At 41.1% G+C, this 17,897-nt stretch overlaps 1 long non-coding RNA gene across 1 annotated transcript in view; it reads right to left on the reverse strand.

The window, feature by feature from the left end:
• Nucleotides 1-4,150: 4,150 nt before the first annotated feature.
• LOC136011303 (uncharacterized) overlaps nt 4,151-17,897 on the reverse strand; it is a 28,680-nt gene continuing 14,933 nt past the window's right edge. The window contains exons 2-4 of the long non-coding RNA XR_010611320.1: nt 6,320-6,430; nt 5,321-5,393; nt 4,151-4,436 (exon numbers count right to left, since the gene is read on the reverse strand). This is a non-coding gene — a long non-coding RNA (uncharacterized LOC136011303). The remainder of the gene's footprint in view (nt 4,437-5,320; nt 5,394-6,319; nt 6,431-17,897) is intronic.

Raw genomic sequence — 17,897 nt, forward strand, 5'->3', positions numbered from 1 at the left:
GATAATCCAAAATCAAACCACATAAATCAACATCTTGTAATACCAAACTTCCCACTACATCTAGGAGTCTAGCTAAAAGGCTGCAGTTTCCTCCGTACTCCTCTAACACAAACACAATATCTCTTCAACAAACAAATATGTCTATATCCATGTTTATGTGCATAGTGCCTTTATAGCAAGATCAAAACATGGTGGTTTTGAATCATGAATTATGAAACCACCACAGCATAGCACTTGGCTCATTAAAAGATCTTGATTTCCAGACTAATGATAATTTATGGCTTTTGTTTTCTCATGTACTTAGAACAGTTAGGGATCCAGTTTTCTGGTGACTCCAAGAAGCCATTGCATAGGATCTCAGTCCAAAATTTGTGAACTATGTACAGGTTTTTTACCTAGTTGGAAGATTTCTTCAGAAAAATGTGTTGCTGGTCAGTGGAAAACATTTTTCTACCTTCCCACAGACATTTGTGCACAGCTTATTCCTACACATCACTTCCCCCACACTCATCTTGTGTTACAGTTATTCTTAGCTTTACTACCTCTTTTCCTTGGTATTCGCTTCAATTTCTAATGCACTTACTGGCAATAATCACCTAACTCTCCTCAGTCTCCACTTTGCTCAGCTGAACAAGCCAAACTTTTATAGTCCCCTAAGAAAAATTCCCTGTTTTCCTGATCTTTCTAGAAACAGCTCTATGTGCCTGTTTTACCCTGAATACACCCTTCTGAACCCAGATGTCTCGGTTGCAAGCTGCCTTGCATTTGGAGTTTTAATGTCAGCTCAATAAAGCAGAAGTAACAGAGAAGTCTCACCACACTGGTAGTTTACAAGCTATCTGACCATGCTAGTCTGTATTTAGCCTCTATAGGGAAGTTTCTGCCACAGAAAACACAACTGACATAATCTCTGGTTTTCTTAGCAAACAAGACCATTTATATAAAGGTCATTTATATAAAAACCCCAAAACTCAACGTCACTGTAAACTTGTCTTTTAATTCCTATCAAGTTTTTTCTTTTGCCATAGCTCAGTAGTACAGGAAAGTAGAGAATGTAGCTGATGTTATGTTACGTATGTATTTATGATCTAATGACAGTATTTCTTAAGGACACTGAATTATTACACTCCATGATCATTAAGGTACATTTCTGAAGTACATGTAGAGCTTTAGGTATGTACTTGCAATGCAGTGGCTTCCACTGGCTGCCCCTCCTGTTTAATTCAAAAACGATGACAATTCCACAATGAACAAGCAAAAACCACTGACCTGACTGCACTTGAAATGTGGTTGTTTTATTTAACCTACTTGGAAGGCTGGCACAGAGTCTGAGTATTGCAGCAGGCTGAATATCAATCATTCACTATTGTATTGTTCTGTACCTCTGGGGATGGATGTGAAGATTTTTATTGAAGTTCTAGGCTGCCACGAAGAATTGTACTCTGACATCTAGTTCAGGCATTTACCTGATTTCCCACCCATCAGGAAAAACAAATCTGCTGTCTGCTATCCACTGGTACATTTAAGCAAGGCATGCTCTAGTGAAGAGCATACAATGATGGGCAGTGCTTATTCAACTCTCAATCTTCTGAAACTCTGCTTTTTCCACTGGCTTTCCTTAAAAAAAGAAACTGCCCAGAGGGTAACCATGGTGAAGACAAGCCTTTCAGTGTGAGCTGAAGATAAAAGTTTTAATGTTTTTTGCCTGTCTACAGAGAGCTAGACAATAACTCTTGAGTGAACTGCCCAATTTGTTTCAGTGAGGTGTTAACTTGGATGCCCAGGGATAATAACACAATGTCACCACTGTGAACTATTTCATTCTCCATGAAAACACAGATTTAGAGAGTTTATTGTGACAATCTCGTTTTTCTCATAGATCAACATCTGTTTCATGCAGATTGTCTCATCTGTTCCTTCAGCTCTCTAATATCCAAGTGTCTTCCCACCTAGCAAGCAATGACTCCTTGCACAGTCCAGTCTCTCTCTGTTCCCGTCTTGTGGGATAGAGAGCATTTCCATACTGCCATGCCAGCAGTTAAGGCACTCCAGCTATGGCTGACTGAGTTAGACTACGTTCTTACATGACCCCTACCATCACATCAAATCTACATTCCCATTTGAGAAATGAGTGTATGCTTTTGAGCCAGATACAGCATTGCAGCAGAGAAGCAACGGCTTCTTAACCCATCTCCCACCTGCAATCAACCATGTGAATGCTCCTAACCTCTCTACCACAAAGTCAAATGAGTTGAAACCCTTTTCTAAAAGCAATGCTTTGTTGAACTCTGAGCACTGTGATGGGTGCACAGTCATTCTTCTGGTCTCACATAGAAGTCTGTCCTGAACACCTTGCAGACAGGTTAGGACAAAGTCCTAACCAGTTTCTCAGCTGTGTCTGTTGCCACAAGTGTTTTCACTGCAAACTCAGTGTAATTTAGGTTAATGTTAAAGATGATTTGTGCTGGGCTGGGTATCCAAGTACAAAGCAAAAGAGATCTGAGACAGAACTAACTGCTTGCTCTGACCAGCTGAGATGCAAATGGCCGTTTGTTGAGCACTGGACATTACAGAAAGATAGTGTGAAGCTCTATCAATGCTACATACAGAGATTTGTAACTGATATGAAACAAGCTCAGGTGTGGCCAGAAGTCGGATAATGACACTTGTACTGGGATAGTACCAGCATCATTCTGTAAATGTATTTTGTCTCCTTTACAGACATGCTGCATCCATGCAGTGTACTTAGGTAAGGAGCTGTCCCTTATCAGAGAAATTGAAGAGACTGTTTAAACAAACACACACCATGGAGTAACTTTAAAATATAGAGAAAGTCCTAGAAATGACAACCAAGCCTAAGGGAATTAATATGAACATGATCCTCCTCACTGAAGGGGAACCAAATGGAAGTCAAGAAGCCAGGAAAATTCTCCCTTGTAACTCTCCACGATATACACTGGGGAGTTTGGGGAAGTAATCGCTGTCAACAACTGGATCTTGGTGGGTTAAGGTCAGATGAGTTCCCTTAGTCTCTCCCACAGATTGTTGCCTAATAGCCTGTGCAGAGTACTACCTCTTTCTTTTCCTCATGACACTGTTTTATTTCTTTTCAGTGGTAAAAATTGGAATATGTATTTTCAATATACATTTTTTTCCTTCTTGGCAGCTACAGATTGAGAAAGAGAGGTCCATGCAGAAAAGAGAATAAGGTCTTACCCCTTAAAGACCTTTGAAGAAAGGGCTTTTAGAAAGGTCACTCCACTCACTGATTGTCAAATATTTTCTCAAGGTTTAGCACAGGGCTTGAATCAATAATAAGTTGCATACAAAAGCTAGACAGGTTAAGTAGACTTAGAACTCTTGTCAAAATACATGACATTAATATTATGAAAGTGAGTTATAATAATACCCATAAAAACTGCAGTAGAAGGGAAGTAGAATAATCCATGTTAATTTACTGTATAGAGGAAAACAACAGGTTTTTTGGTTGTGTTTTGTTTTTTTTTGTGGTTTTTTTTTTTTTTTGGTGAGAATTAGGAAGGAAATTCTGTAGCTCAGAGGCTATAAAGAGATCTCAATATCTTAGGCCAGAGGACTCGGGTGGTCCCACATATGCAAACTGGTGGACTCAAGTGAAGTTCTACTGAGAAACGGGGAGATAGAATCATAGCATAGAATCATAGAATAGTTAGGGTTGGAAAGGACCTTAAGATCATCCAGGTTCCAACCCCCCTGCCACGGGCAGGGACACCTCACACTAAACCATGTTACCCAAGACTCCATCTGACCTGGCCTTGAACAGGGCAAGGGATGGAGCATCCACTACTTCCTTGGGCAACCCATTCCAGAGTCTCACCACCTTCACAGTAAAGAACTTCTTCCTTACACCTCGCCTAAACTTCCCCTGTTTAAGTTTAAACAATGTTACATGGATCATAGGCTCAGTTGGGCTAAATCTGGTTGCAACGATTGGATTTTGATTCCTGCTTTGTTTTGGAAAAAGAAAGGGAGAGAGAGAACTAAGGAAAAGAAAGACAGGAAGAACAAAATAAATAAGGTAAAGAAGAAACAAAACAAGTGGAAGAGACACATTCATTCTAAGGCAACCTGTGCTTGCCTGCCTTTATTCCTACACCAGTAGTGGATGATGATGAGCCAGCTGGAACAAGGAGGGAAGGAGAAAGATGAAGATACCATACCTTCAAGGTGTACAGGGTTGCTGATGTTGGGTACAAATATGTCAGCACCACCGATACCCAAGTGTCCCATTCCATACCAAGAAAAGGTAGACAGAATTCAATCCTGTCTGTGCTGGAGTGACATATTTTGTGATCTATTGCGATGACCTTGCTGCTGACTTATGGTTACATTTATTTTTTTCTATTTCATTCCATACTGCTGCCATCAGTAGCTCCTTCTTGGATGTCTTCAAGCCTCTGAAATAAAACAAATCCCAAGCCTCTTGACCCTTATATTATTTTCTCTTCACTACCTTTTTGTGCCACATAGGAACCATAAAAGAATAAAAATCTGGTAAATTCTCCTATCAGTTTATGATGCACTCTAAGTACATTTTAATAGCAAATTTAATGCTAATGAGGTCAAATTACTCTTGGAAATCATCATAAAAGGCATAAAAAGGCTTATGCTGTACATTTGATACCCTCTGGAGGCCATCTCCAAGATGGAAGTGCAATTTTAAGAGAAGCATACACAAATCCCCCCTGTGAGAGCATGATAATTTCTGGGTACACACTGCTTTTGTGGTCTGGGTATGCATCACATTTACAGGAGTGCCAGGCCATTACTTATCTTTGAAAAGACAAAATTTGCACCCTTCTGTAACAAAAAAAAAAAAACAAAACAACACTTGATTGGGAAGGTGTCGTCAAGACTTACTGTAAAGTCATTCTTGATTGCTGAATATTGTCATTAAATGAATAAGGAGCTAATCAACCTTTCTTCATCTAGTGCTTAGTTGTGCAGACAAGGACTTCTCTCAGAAAGCAATTAGAAGGACATGAAGTGAATGAGCAAGGTTGTAGAAACTGTCACTAGTTCTGTGAAATGGTACTGCTACTACTAATGTCTCAGTGAGCATAATTTTACTGTGGTAATTTGCACCACAGTGAAGGTTTCAGAGGTATAAGAACCTGCTGAGCTGCTAATGTTTATGCGACAATCCCATAAACATACTGCAACATCTCCTGGCCAAGCCTTTACAGAAAATTTTAAGGAATATTTTGTTATTTAATTATGAGTCACAGTCCTAATAGGAGGCAGAAAAGTATTTAAACAACCAATAATGCTGATTTCTTACACTATGGTCCCTGGTATCCATGGCAGTCACTTAGAAGTCTGTATCTGACAACTTTATGCCCACTGGGTCCTTCCTGGAAAAGGACGATGTTTTCTATTAATCCATGTATCAGTCTAGTAGTTGAGTGCATTAATATGTTTAATATTCATTTATCATTACAATTCTCTGGCAAGTGAGAATTTTGACCCTATCTTACAGATGGCAGGTGAAGGTAAAAAAGCAACTGAGTATTAATACCTAGGCAGGTGTCATGCAGTATAGTACATGTACTGACATACTATTTTAATTCCCCTTGGTGTGCAAAGGTTTGTGGGTTTACAGTTTGCTCCACTTCCTTGTATCTATCAGGTGATATCTCAAGTGACTTATCGGTGCTTACAAAGTTTAAATTGGTTTGTTGGGATTTAGCTGAGAACCCGGTCTTCCATCAGTCAGACTCATGTCCTTTTTTGTGTGTGTTTCTCCAGATGCCCTCAGTCTTCAGGTACAGCAATCAAGGCAGGAGACCCAGGTTGCTCCTACCAACTTGTTTATACTTATTCTCCATTAACAGGATGTAAACAGTGGAATGGAGGGGGCTGGACAAGTTCACAGAATGAAAAATCCATGGAGGATCATTAAAAACATCAAACCCACATCTGACTCAGTAAGGCTCAGAGCTGGAAATAAACTAGGGACTGGAAGAATAACAGAGGGAACTTCTATATCTTTTCCAATCAATATTATTCGCCCAGCCTTACTGCTCCCTATGCAGCAGAGTTTCAGGCAGTTTTAAGATGGGCTACATGGATACTTGTTATCACATAGCTCAACAGAGTAAATATGTTTATAGGTTCTTGGGAAACAACCCATGGTTCATGAAGTGCTTCAGTTGGCTTTGTGTCTCACAAGAAGAACGAGGTAGGGGAAATTCTTGTTTGTGGCTATAAAGAACTTCTGTGATCAGAAAAGTGTAACTTTCAATATCGTTATGGCCAGACAACTGGTAAATACTCCTACCTTGAAGCTGCCGTGGACTGTAAGGTGATGAGGATGAAGAGCCTGAAGAGGTTTTGGTCGCTCTGGGAACACACAGATATTTCACTTATCTCATGTAGCCCTGCAGACTGCCTGGTGTCAGAAGAGATTTCAGAAGCAACAATTCTTTTTAAACAGGGATGAACAAGGATTAGTTCCTGAAGTATTTTTCTGTTCTACCTTAGAAAAACACAAATGAAATCAAATTATGGCCCCTCATTAAGATCTTAAAATATCATCCCTTTTTGATACGTCTGGCATAGAGTGTGAAACGCAGCATCCTTTCTTGTGTCAGCAAGTGGTGTGTGGGATTCTGAATGACAGCCAGCCCTCTATCTCCTCACCTCTATCCTAATTAGCAGTGGAAAGCCCCATCCCAGCCTTCCCTCACACACTGCTCTATTCGTAACACTCAGAGCAGGACTGCCATTTCAGACAACATGATAATATCTTAGTCAAGTTTCTCTGTAGTTCACTATCTTTAGATGTTTTATTGATACAGAAGTGAGATTTTTCAGAGGAGCTGGTGAACCACATTGAGAAACATGTTATTTACGGAGTGTTCTGCTGGGGCTTTTCTGATATTCACTGTTTCTTTTTTTTTCACAAGTAATTTTACTTGTTAATTATTAAGACCTGAACATGCAAAGATGATGAATGCTGCAGTTATGTAAAGTTTTCATTGTCTTCTACTTTCCCCCATATTTCCTTTCCCCCCAAGTATTCCTTGGGTGCTTTTTTGAACACATAATATGAATGTTGAAAATCCTAGCCCAAGTCCTTCCTAAAACATCTGTCACTGTGATCTGACTTCATTGTCATTTCTGAAATTTCAAGTCAGCCTGAACTATGGTTTGAATAATTCCTCTGCCAGTACTCTTGGCAGAGCTAATTTCTGTTGCTCTGGATCTTTCTCATCACAGTTTTAATTCCGTGGCAATCTGAACCTGTTTCTTCACTGACTCAATTTAATTTGTAGCCTGCTTATGTTAACATGTGCTGTCTCTCTGCTATTTGTTTCAAAAGAAGAACTTATTCAGGGCAAGAGGGAACAGGAGTTGTGTTTCTACGCAAAATCTTTTGGGTTCCTGGTGTTGTCCTGAACCACAGAAATAAAGGTAAATGGAAAGGGCCAAGGCTACACTGGCATGGCTGGAGCTTGAAAAACTGTATCTGAGCTATTTTTAAGTTGCTAATACTACTAGAGCCACAACAAGATTTAAAATGAGCTATAACACTCAACAGGGGATCAATATTGCAGCTATTCACTTGGGCTGAACTTTAAGATACCAGAATTCCCTTTCCTTGGTATACCTGGCTGTCCTAATGCCATTTTATCTATATAACACTCCTGTGAGTGTTGGCAGTGCTATTAGCCTTGACACTGTACTGTCTACTGGGACAACATTCCCATCTGCCTGGGCAGACAGCATATCATGGGTGCTATAGGCAAACCAGCTGGAGTGATTGCAGGAGGAATGGCTTCCTTTGCCCCCAAACACATTGTAATTTCCCATGAGTCATTTGGAAGATATTAACAGTCACTTATGCCATGCCAAACATAACATTTGTTTCTCCTGTTTCAGCTAGTGACATTTAATTATAAAGAAGAAATGTAAATAACTTTGAAATATATCCAGCTCCGAAAAGCTCCTTTAATATCCAGAATTGGCTGCCAGCTTTATCAAATAATATATCAAATAGTCACTCTCCAAAAAGGAAAGTGGGAACCAATAAATATCTGAATTAACCACTACCAGGCACAGGCACATTGCTTTTGGAAAGGATGGCCTTAAACAGAACACTTAACTGCATGGCCAGCAAAATCCAGCTCTACACTCTGCAAGAGGTTTCCTTGACACATTTCTGTATCGAGGCAGATCTTCCTGTGACTTTCCTGGTCCAGCCTCCATGCAACAGGAGACTTTTGTTAAGACAATACAGTTTTTCCTACTGCCTTCAGGAGCCGTCTCATGTTGTACACTGCTGGGTGTCTCTAACTGGCAGAGATACATTTGCACTTGCAGGTAATACGTAGGCATCAGAAGTTGTCAAAACTGTGTGGTTTCAAAACCTGCAGCCCAACTTCATGTCCTGTGTCCTGAGCAAATCTCTCAAATAGGAGGTAGAAATGTAAGAAGGGAATTGTACTCAGTATGCCATGTGGTTGTGCTAGTCAGGGTCTCCTTGGGAGCTGTACATCACACCATAACCTTGTACAGATACACTGTGTTTTACGCGTGCTTATTGCTTTAATATTGGGGTTACAAAACACACTAATTTAAGGTTTGTCATGGATAAAAAGTAGGTTTTGGCTGGTTGTTCTTTAAGGCTCTTCTTATTTTAATAGCAACTATTCAGACAGTGGTGCTTTGGGGGAAGACTGATCCCAGACACAGGAAATAACAAGCAGGGATTGCCAGCTCTCTAGATCTGGTGGTTTAGTGGGGAAAAGGAGCAAGGAGGTCCTCTGAACCAGCACAGGTTATATGCTGTACAACCCTTGCTATGAACTGTTCCCATTCCCAACACCTCTGTCTTGCCCTCTCCTCCTCCTACTACTATTCATTTTCCTTAGAGCATTCAAAAAAGGATGTCAAGTGCTTCTTTAGGATGTTATGTACTTCTTACACCAGGAGATATTGAAATAACCTCAAACGAGGTTTAAACACAGATCGTGGCTATAGAATTCAGTGCTTTATGGAAGGGAGAATTGAACTCCCAGTGAATCAGTGGGAGATAGGCACTGTCTACCGTGGACAGGAATCCAGCCTATGACTTTTTGTTATAATAATGTTGACAAATATTTTAATACTTTTATATATATAAGTCCACAGAAAAACAAAAATTTGAAATGATGCAATTAACTGCTTTTTCTAAGAAAAGACTTATTTATAGAGCACAAGCTCACAGTGATTCATGCTTTAGTTTCATCTTAATTTTTACTTCCATGAGATTCTATTCTGCAAAATGAATTAGACTGTGATCTGTCTGGATTTGTGTCAAATCTAACCCCTCTTCATATATTTCATGTTCATTGCTCACCGTAATGCCACAACCATGGCAATGATTGTATTAACAAGATGAGGAGATTCTGTCTGTTCCATAATGAATGAATGGCAGGAAGGTAGCATAATACCCAGTGAGTAAGAATTAATCTTTTAAATCCAAATATATTGCTGATAGCTGGGCTTTCTGTTGAATGCTTGGAGGCTCTGTGGGAGGTTGAATTCTTCAGGTTTAGTGTTAGCCCCCTTACAGTCTCTCATGTGGCGCTGGGAATATCTCTTTCTTTACAGTCAGATTAATATATTTTGTAATTATTTAAATAAAATTATAGGTATTATATTCTAGGCAATAGAATTTTCCATCTGTGATTAGGGTTTGTAAGAAAACTGATTTCATAAAAGAAAAAATTCTGCTGATGTCAGGTAAGAAATTTGCATTGATGCGATGAGCTTTACGTTTTACATCCATTAAGGAAAACAGATGTACTTATCAGATTTCTCTCCCCTTTACAGTTTTTCTGTAAGAAATCTTGAATGCTGTCTTTTATACACAACTGTTTTGGATATTCTATCAGTTACTCACACAATCTACAAGAAACAACAGCATTCTGGAAATGTTTTATGTGTTGGGGTTTTTACTGGTTTACTCCTTTTCCACTAACAGCATACAAAAATGGAGCTTAGAAGCCATTTGGGGATGGGGGAAGCAGGTGCTGGAATTAGTATTCTTTCTGAAAATGGAGTTGGTGCACAGTGTGTATGCACAGTATCTATGAAACAGCAACAGCTTTGTGCCTGCAGTTGAAATATGACAATGAAAAGTGAAACTGGTACAGATTTATGGGAAGGACAAGTTTTAAGTCACTTCTACTTTACAACAATCACACAGAAGGCTATTTTGGCTGCACTGCAGCTTTAATAAAACACATCTGCTCCTCCCAATTTTGCTTTTAGTGGCCAAAGGCTCACATCAGTGAAACCACCACCAAGACTGGCAAAAATTGTCTGCATAAGTAAGATAATGACTGTGAGATTCATGGACCTTATGGACAGAGCTCAGTTTGCCAGAATCAGTGGCTTTTGGCACATTGGGTGAAAAGTTAAGTGCCTATAAGGGAGCAAAGAACCTGTGAAAGTCACACTCCAGTTAGGCAGAAACTGAGCTGGATAGCCCTTTCAGGAGCATTGAAACTCACCATTGCTGTCAGCACTGGACATGTTCAGCAGGTAATCAGTGCATTCTGGCACTGAGGTTGTCAAATCAGCACCCCTTATGAGCTCTGAAGTAACATACATAGGTAAAAAAGCAGGTAGAGATATATGCACCCACAGAAACCTTTCTTGTTCCTGACATGTTTTATCAACACTGTCAAGCTTAAGAAAAACTGCCATTCACTTCTTGCTGTCCAAACAATGACGGCTTACAGCATTCTGCTAAGCTGTACAACTCACAGAACTAAGTACTTTTATTATGGATTTGACAGTTGTAAGCTCATGGAACTTAGCTCCTCACTTCTCAACTCCAGATGCCCTCTCCCCTTTGTCAAGACTCTTGTAAGTGTGCTGATATACTCTGTTTCTGCCATGGATAAACAAGATCTGGTCTGCCTTTTCAGAAGGAGGAATTTTACCAAATATATATATACATATTTATTTTTTTTTAAAAAGGAAATTGTGCCTGGCTTGAGATACATTGCTGATTCTTGCATTTCCTGATTTATGCATAACTCCGCACGTTACTTTTTTGTTATTTACTATCCTATCTAAACATGGTTAGGCCAGGATTGTTGAGATGACAAATAACGTAAGCTTGTCTTTCTAAAGCACTGGTTTAGGTCTGGTACTACTTAATCACTTTAAAATGTTCCCAAGAACTTGCTTTTTCAGAAACAACCTGTTAAGGACAGTAATATTAGACTGAAGGAACACAGAATGAGAGTACATTACATATGGGACAAAGAAGTCCTTCTTTGAGAATTAAGGTGAAATAAGGTAACGTGAAAGAACACACTACAGATTAGCTGTGCTGAACAGTCAGAAAAATAATGGCTTACAGAGCCCTCCAGTTCTTGGCAGGCTGACCATCCAGAGCTAGGGATTCAGCCCAGGAAACAGAAGACAGAGGTACTCATCTCATGTTTCCCTTCATGAAAGATCAATCAATTGAAAGGATCACATTCTTATCACAACCATGGGAGTAGAGGGTTGATGAAAACAGCTTGAGTACCTGATCTGAAGCTAGTGTCAGGCAACAGAGATTCAAAATTTGTCAAAATCAGTAGATTGGGCTTTCAAGGTTATTCATAGAATCATAGAATAGTTAGGGTTGGAAAGGACCTCAAGATCATCTAGTTCCAACCCCCTGCCATGGACAGGGACACCTCACACTAAACCATCCCACACAAGGCTTCGTCCAGCCTGGCCTTGAACACTGCCAGGGATGGAGCACTCACAACCTCCTTGGGCAACCAATTCCAGCGCCTCACCACCCTAACAGGAAAGAATTTCCTCCTTATATCCAATCTAAACTTCCCCTGTTTAAGTTTGAACCCATTACCCCTTGTCCTGCCACTACAGTCCCTGATGAAGAGTCCCTCCCCAGCATCCCTATAGGCCCCTTTCAGATACTGGAAGGCTGCTATTAGGTCCCCACGCAGCCTTCTCTTCTCCAGGCTGAACAGACCCAACTTTCTCAGCCTGTCTTCATACGGGAGGTGCTCCAGTCCCCTGATCATCCTCGTGGCCTCCTCTGGACTTGTTCCAGCAGTTCCATGTCCTTTTTATGTTGAGGACACCAGAACTGCACACAATACTCCAGGTGAGGTCTCACAAGAGCAGAGTAGAGGGGCAGGATCACCTCCTTCGACCTGCTGGTCACGCTCCTTTTGATGCAGCCCAGGATACGGTTGGCTTTCTGGGCTGCGAGCGCACACTGCAGCCAGCTCATGTTCATTTTCTCATCAACCAGCACCCCCAAGTCCTTCTCTGGAGGGCCGCTCTGAATCTCTTCTTTGCCCAGTCTGTAGCTGTGCCTACTGATTGATGTTGTTTCAGATATCACCAAATGGCATAAATACTGATAAATTCCCAGGAAAAACACAGGTTGAACGTATGGCATAGCAGGTTCTTGCACATCCTCATCAGCCTCCCCCCACGTCACATAACTGGCTATACATATTGTTTATCTTCTCCTCTAAACTGCACGGGTATTTTCTCTTTTGTTTCATAGGTCATATCTAAGATGCCCTTCTGAAGTAGTGCGATATTACCGTTACAGCCTTTGTATAAAACATTTGTCTCAAATAGAGCAAACACAGCCAAGACAGTAACAAAAACACTCCCTAAGTTGCACCTTGAATACTAACTTTATAATCTGTGTCAATCAGGGGCAAAAACAGACACTGGAATGAACTAGTGCCATATTTCGACACCTGGCATCCAAATAACTATCATGCAGCAAAGCCTTCCAGTTGTTGCTGACCTGAAATTAATATAAAGCCATGATTAAGAGAGAGACAGGTTCTGTTCTTATATGGTTCTCATGATGTTTCTAACCAGCACCGTTTACATCTGCTTTTGTTTTCCATTTGCTATTTCTGTTCTTGAAGTACAGAGCAAGCATCAAGTATCCTGAAAGCCAAAGGCAAAACTTACTGATTTTTTTCTGATAATAAACAATCAACAGAGAAAATGAAGACAACACATTTAGATGGGTAGATATTCAAATTTATCTTTATAGGCTTAAAGTTTAAAAGACTATTTCAAGAAAAATCAAAGTATGAGCTGTGATAACTTTTGTAGAGGTGGTGACAGGAAGATAAGCACTTCATTTAATAATAATCATGTCATTGAGATTGGCTAATATTTTTGATTCAGGACATAAGCAGCCATAAAAACCACCTCAGGAAGAGAAAAATCTCAGTACTTCTTCTACTGAGGTTGAATGGAAGACAACTGAAAGGTTGTCTGACAAAAAGAGTTCAGATTTCTTTAGGGCTATGCAAATAGAACCCAAAAAGTTAGATTGGCTCAACAGCTAAAATTGTTTTTGGAATATGGAGGCTCGAATGCAGAAGTAGTAGTCAGAAATACTTGACTTTGAAATAGTAGTATGAAATTTGAAACATTTTTAAAATCAGAATAATACACTGTAAAGAAAACCTACTAAGGCTAGAGTGTTCGCTTCTGAAATCTTCCCCCAAGGGCCATGTATGCCTTAAGACTTCTTTGCCTCCGTCTTCACTGGCAAAGGCTCTGACCACACCACAAAAGTCTTGGAAGGTAGACATAGGGACTGTGAGAATGAAGACCTTGGGCCCACTGTAGGAGAGGATCTGGTTCGAGACCATCTTAAAAATCTGAACATGCACAAGTCCATGGGACCTGATGGAATCCATCCGCGGGTCCTGAAGGAGCTGGCAAATGAAGTTGCTAAGCCACTGGCCATCGTATTTGAAAAATCATGGCAGTCAGGTGAAGTTCCCGACGACTGGAAACAGGGAAATATAACCCCCATTTTCAAGAAGGGCAAAATGGAAGACCCGGGGAATTACAGACCAGTCAGTCTCACCTCTGTGCCTGGCAAAATCTTGGAGCACATTCTCCTGGAAGGCATGCTAAGGCACATGAAAAACAACAAGGTGCTTGCTGACAGCCAGCATGGCTTCACTAAGGGGAAATCCTGCCTGACCAATTTGGTGGCCTTCTATGATGGGGCTACAGAACTGATGGACAGGGGTAGAGCAGTTGGTGTCATCTACCTGGACTTGTGCAAAGCCTTTGACACTGTCCCACATGGCATCCTTGTCTCTAAATTGCAGAGACATCAATTTGATGGATGGACCACTCGGTGGATAAAGAACTGACTGGATGGCTGCACACAAAGAGTTGTGGTCAATGGCTCAATGTCTGGCTGGAAACCAGTAATGAGTGATGAGCTCTGCTCTTATGAGACCTCACCTGGAGTATTTGTGTGCAGTTCTGGTGTCATCAACATAAAAAGGACATGGAACTGTTGGAACAAGTCTAGAGGACGGCCACAAGGATGATCAGGGGACTGGAGCACCTCCCGTACGAAGACAGGCTGAGAAAGTTGGGGCTGTTCAGCCTGGAGAAGAAAAGGCTGCGTGGAGACCTCAGAGCAGCCTTCCAGTATCTGAAAAGGGCCTATAGGGATGCTGGGGAGGGACTATTGATCAGGGACTGTAGCGACAGGACAACTTAAACAGGGGAAGTTTAGACTGGATATAAGGAAGAAGTTCTTTCTTGTTAGGGTGGTGAGGCACTGGAATTGGCTGCCCAGGGAGGTTGTGAGTGCTCCATCCCTGGCAGTGTTCAAGGCCAGGTTGGATGAAGCCTTGAGTGAGATGGTTTAGTGTGAGGTGTCCCTGCCCATGGCAGCTGGGTTGGAACTGCATGATCTTCAGGTCCTTTCCAACCCTAGCTATTGTATGATTCTATGATTCTGTAAGACAACCCTTTGCCAAATTGAGTCTGCTGGTCTCAGTAAAGGAGAAACAGGACAAAAATTGATGGACCTTGTATTTTTAGATTTATAGACTAAATATCCTGCTGTTTCTTTTAACCTATGATCTATGCCATTATCTGTTGTCCAGATGTAGGACTGCATAAGAGGAGGCTTGTTAGTTGTTGGGGTTTTTCCCATCCACCACACCTCCCCCTTTGCAAAAGCGATTACAAGCTGCAAGGATATTGTTATGGATTTTACTAGCATCCATAAACTGGTGCTTTATTTCTGTAGCAATGCTCACAGATTCTTCATAGGTAAAGCTGCTTTTGACCCAGTCCTCTCATTTCTCTTGTCTGCTGCAGAAGGACAGATTTAGACAAGCGACATCTGCCACTGTGCATTTATTGGAAGCTAAGCAAACAAGGTGGTATGAGCTGCAATGTCACTGGCTATAATTGGGTAACCTGTAAAACTGAGAATCAAAAGGAACCTCGCAAGGAGGTACAACTGTTTTGCTGCACAGGCCAGCAGCCCACCAGACTTTATGTCTTTCCATTCTGTGTCACACCCTTCTGGACAGACTGTACCACCCATTTTTGCCTTCAGCTGTCCATTCTCTGGCTAGGAAATACTTTGTGTTATTTTGACAAGCACTTTGATTTCTATTGAATGATAATAATAAAAAAAGACAAAAAAAAAAAACAAGTTACACAACAAACCAAAACCCCAAAGCAACATCAAAGGCCTCTCCTTAAGAGTTTGCTATGATTCATTGTCTGACCTCCAAGATGTGAAGCACCAGACACAGGAAATAAATGCTACAATAGTACATTCAGTGTACTATGAAGAATTTTAGAAAACTTGATTTACTGACTGAAAACAGAAATTAAAGATTCTAATCACTGATCATAAGAATGCATAGTTTTGAAAAGAAAAGGCTCTGCATGTATTAACAATCCCTGCTAGCATCCATTACCGAAAAGGGAGTATTTATTTTGCCTTGTTTTTCTGCTGTTTGTGAATGATGCAGCTAGGGTCAAAGTTACTCCATGGAGCAAACTCCAGCCAGAAAACTGACAAAGACGTGAATGAGGCTTTCTATATGACAGTCCCTTCTCTCTGTGTAATCACTAGACAAGTCTATTCATAAATGGCCACTGGATTCCATTTAGAAGCCTATCAACCCAGTAGGAAAGGCCTTCTAAAATCCTTCTGACTTACGGAGAAAAAATCTCTGCTAGCTGGCCTGAGGGCAATTTCTTCCCTCTGTTTACCTCTCTTTGAGAGGCAGCAGCCCAAATGAATTACTGTCTAGAAAGCCCTGTTGATAAAAATGGATGGGGAAAAAAAAAAAAAAAGAGTGAGAAAAAGAGAAAAGAAAAGGCAAAGAGCTTCATAGCTGAGGCAGAGAGAGATGGTCAGAGTATCGCAGTCTGTGGTGCAAGCAGCATGTGTCTCAAGGAGTGCATGAATTAGGAACTAATCTGGGATCCACCAAATTTCAGTCTCTCTTCTGATTTTTGTGGGTTCAGACCTATGTAATTTTCCCTGACAGTGCTATTTACTTTACGAAAGCCTTTTGTCAGAGAGCAGGCATTGCAAGGACTACATGAAAGCTGGTGATGGGATCAGAAAGACAGTATGCCTGCTTCATCTGACTCTTGCCAAACCCTTGAAGTAAGCATAACCCATTAAAATGAAACTTGGCCCCTGCCTGGCCCAGATATATATCATGCACTAGACCATCACGTGTGCTTTCTGTCAAGGCATTCTGTTCCCTTCACAAACATAGGCATTACTTTTCCTCTGCAAAATGAGCCCTCACACCAGCTGTAGCCAGCACCTGCAACATCTCCACAGAGTGACTGAGATTCTCAATTGATGCAAGTTACATAGATCCTATCATGAGGTATCAACAGGTCTCAGTGAAAAAGATTCCCTTTCCATTGACAGCAAAGATGCTGAATTCAGCTCAGGTCAGGCCCATGGACAGCTTTCTTCCCTGAGCATCTCAGAAAAATAAGATTTTTCTCTTTTTGAGTCCCTAGTGCTTATAAAGCTTCAGAGAACTCGTTGCAGAGTAGGAAAGGTGCAGCAGCCATTGCCATGGTTGCAGTCTCCTTCAGCAGCCTCTCATAGTGGGACAGAGTTACTATCAGCCAGGTTCACGTTGCTGCTACCAATTGACTTCACCATTGAGCTGCTAAAGACTTCCCTTTAGAAGAGTCCTCATCTGTCAAAATGGACAGAACAATGCTGAGGGAACAAGTTCCACACTTCCCTGGATATCCAGCCTGCGGGCATCAAACCAAAGTGTCTCCTCCATCCCACATGCCTTTATTATCCCACTGTATCCCTTCACAAACTCACATAAATCCTTTTGCTCCCTACCACTGCACCTCCTCTTTCTGGCCTCCTGGTGGGAGAAGGTTCAGCTGGGAGCCCCTCTTCTTCAAAGCATCAAACCTTCCTCCAGCAGATTTTTACACCTCTGGTAGCGCCCCAGCTATTCAGAGAAACAACCAGACCAAACCCTAGTGCAGCTCCTTCCTCCCTAAATGCCACACTCCATGCCTTGTGGGGCTGCTGTTGCATTTCTAGGAAACTGAAGGTTTCCTTAGGGGTGCCAACAGCCCAGTTACTGCTTTCTTCCTTCCTTTTATTACTACCAAAATGGCTTATCTGAAGATAAGTGATTTTATAGATCTGCACTCTGGTTGATCAGTGACAGAAAAGCAAGCGGTGAAATGTTTTCTGGGCTGCCACACCTGTGCTGGAAAACACATGGGTTTGTGTTTCTAGGTCTTTCTAGAGACATGCCTGAGCCCAAAGTCTCTCACACTCAGCACTCAAAAACTCAAATAAAGCTTAGTGGAGAACTGAGGCTTGAGAGACAAAGTCACTTAGCAAAGACAGATGCAACTCAGTGGCAGTTTGGAGCAACTCATATAATTTATAGTAATATTTAGGTGGCCCATGTGGAGTCACAAGCAGAAAAGGCCTCCCTTGGGTCAGCTTGTACTTAATACAGATTTCCTCCAAGAAGATATTTGGCTTTGTATGGTGATTTGGTTTGGTTTTT

This window comes from Lathamus discolor, chromosome 3 (assembly GCF_037157495.1).
Source record: "Lathamus discolor isolate bLatDis1 chromosome 3, bLatDis1.hap1, whole genome shotgun sequence".
Taxonomy (NCBI): domain Eukaryota; kingdom Metazoa; phylum Chordata; class Aves; order Psittaciformes; family Psittacidae; genus Lathamus; species Lathamus discolor.